The sequence below is a fragment of the Ambystoma mexicanum genome, chromosome 2q, assembly GCF_040938575.1.
Source record: "Ambystoma mexicanum isolate Mex_15411 chromosome 2q, UKY_AmexF1_1, whole genome shotgun sequence".
In the NCBI taxonomy this organism is placed as follows: Eukaryota; Metazoa; Chordata; class Amphibia; order Caudata; family Ambystomatidae; genus Ambystoma; species Ambystoma mexicanum.
The window spans coordinates 691,953,401-691,955,900 of record NC_090924.1 but is presented as its reverse complement, the minus strand read 5'-3'; the positions used below and the strand labels follow the sequence as shown (position 1 = coordinate 691,955,900).

At 55.4% G+C, this 2,500-nt stretch overlaps 2 non-coding genes across 2 annotated transcripts; both read left to right on the top strand.

The window, feature by feature from the left end:
- The first annotated feature begins 1,386 nt into the window (after nucleotides 1-1,386).
- Nucleotides 1,387-1,498, top strand: TRNAL-CAA (transfer RNA leucine (anticodon CAA)). Its single transcript has 2 exons — nucleotides 1,387-1,424; nucleotides 1,453-1,498. It is a non-coding gene; the product is annotated as a tRNA-Leu (tRNA).
- Nucleotides 1,499-2,309: 811 nt separating this feature from the next.
- On the top strand, nucleotides 2,310-2,381 carry TRNAP-AGG (transfer RNA proline (anticodon AGG)). Its single transcript has one exon. It is a non-coding gene; the product is annotated as a tRNA-Pro (tRNA).
- The last annotated feature ends 119 nt before the right edge of the window (nucleotides 2,382-2,500 follow it).

Genomic DNA, 2,500 nt, shown 5'->3' with positions numbered 1-2,500 from the left:
CTCAGCAAAATAAAAATAAAAAAACAGACATGCTCAGTTCGGGGGATGTAAAGGTATTTACATAGCAAGAACAGAGAGGCTGTTGGGAGATGACAGAAGCCATGCTGCCCCAGAGTTCTCTTCTGAAATTCGCAGGAATCCAGAGGTTGGAGCGGGCTGAGGGAGTGCGCCTTCTTGTCTCTGTCGGCTTTCAAGACACATCCTCCTGCTGGGAAGCTGCCCACCCTGAGCAGCACAGGTTTGCTCTCTAGGCCGGTCGGCCACATATATCTCACCTGATCGAGCCTGATCGAGCCCGATCGAGCGGCAGCAGATGGCCTTTGGCCAGCGAAGGCTGACGCTCTTCTTCTTGTTTCTCTGCTTGAGAGGCAGCTCAGTCCTCTGCGCTTGCGCCAGGGGCAGGCCACGTGACACGCAGGGGTCAGGCCGTGGAGCGACTGGGGCATGGCGCCAAGTGAGGTAAGCAGACCACCCCCCTCCCCCTCACTGTTCTCTGCATGCGGTGGCTCGTTGGTCTAGGGGTATGATTCTCGCTTAGGGTGCGAGAGGTCCTGGGTTCAAATCCCGGACGAGCCCTTTTTTTTGGAGTGCCGAAAACAAAAAACACAGAGTCCCCAATTCCCCCCCAAAAATAGTTTGTGCGTGACCGTATCTGGTTCGATGCCCGTCGTCAATGGTTGGCTGCTTTTAAGCCCATGGCCCAAGAGGCAGTGTTGGAAATTCCCCCTCCTTTGTAATGATGCGCTGGCGGCGAGCTGATGTATAACGGTTTGGACATGCCTTCTGGGTGGGGACTGCCATGGCTCGCGCCACTGTTGCATCCAGCTTGGTCTTTTGTATGTGTCTGCAGCCTGTGTGTGAGGTGCTGTGAGTGCTGCCATGTAGGTCCGGCGCAGGCTTGCGCCAAACTTTCACGTTGGTGTGTGCCACCTGGCAGGTACCAGCGGGCCCCATGAGACATCAGTGCCACAAAGCCTTTCAACTGAAAGCTGTCCCAGCACACTAGAGCGCAGCCTACCAGAGCTGTTTCTGTAGTGTAGTGGTTATCACATTCACCTCACACGCGAAAAGTCCCCGGTTCGAGACCGGGCAGAAACATGGTGCTGGTTTCTTTTTATTTCCACAATGTCAATCGGACACATTTGACCGCATGCAGGTTTCGACAGGTATGGACAGGCCGGCACTACGCCATGAGTGATCTGAGGCCAGCCCTTATTTGCACCCTGCAAACTGTCCACTGGCTCCATCAGTGGGCATTTCCTGCCATCCCTGGGTCCTTAAGTGAGTGTTTGGGTACTTTTGATGCAGAGATCGGGGCATGAAAACCGGCGCTGGCACGTGGCGACATTGGGTACTGAAGAATCTTTCCCAATCCTGCCCATAGCTGTCAGGGTGGCCGAGTGGTCTAAGGCGCCAGACTCAAGAGGCGCAGCTCTTCCCTGCATCTGGGTGTTCTGGTCTCCGATTGGAGGCGTGGGTTCAAATCCCACTCCTGACAAGCCGGGCTCATTTTTTTGAGCACATTTCAGAGTGTAAGGCTTGCGGAAAACCTCGTGGGGGCCCCCGAATGCAGCGCCCGGCAAGTCTCCCTGTTCTCTTCTGCTGCCTTGCAACTGGAGCTGTCTGCCAGAGACGCCAGAGGCACACCTGCCCTTAAACCCCCACTGGCCCACGGCTGCAAAACCTGCATTTTCTAGTGGCTGGCTTGGTGGCATATGTCACTGAGCCCAGTCTACTCAGGAAGTGAAAAAAGTCCCCTTCACAGTTGGAGAAAGTGCTCTCCTGCCACCTGTCGGTCGTTGAAGGCACCACACCTCAGCAAAATAAAAATAAAAAAAACAGACATGCTCAGTTCGGGGGATGTAAAGGTATTTACATAGCAAGAACAGAGAGGCTGTTGGGAGATGACAGAAGCCATGCTGCCCCAGAGTTCTCTTCTGAAATTCGCAGGAATCCAGAGGTTGGAGCGGGCTGAGGGAGTGCGCCTTCTTCCCTCTGTCGGCTTTCAAGACACATCCTCCTGCTGGGAAGCTGCCCACCCTGAGCAGTACAGGTTTGCGCTCTAGGCCGGTCGGCCACATATATCTCGCCTGATCGAGCCCGATCGAGCGGCAGCAGATGGCCTTTGGCTAGCGAAGGCTGCCGCTCTTCTTCTTGTTTTTCTGCTTGAGAGGCAGCTCAGTCCTCTGCGCTTGCGCCAGGGGCAGGCCACGTGACATGCAGGGGTCAGGCCGTGGAGCGACTGGGGCATGGCGCCAAGTGAGGTAAGCAGACCACCCCCCTCCCCCTCACTGTTCTCTGCATGCGGTGGCTCGTTGGTCTAGGGGTATGATTCTCGCTTAGGGTGCGAGAGGTCCCGGGTTCAAATCCCGGACGAGCCCTTTTTTTTTGGAGCGCCGAAAACAAAAAACACAGAGTCCCCAATTCCCCCCCAAAAATAGTTTGTGCGTGACCGTATCTGGTTCGATGCCCGTCGCCAATGGTTGGCTGCTTTTAAGCC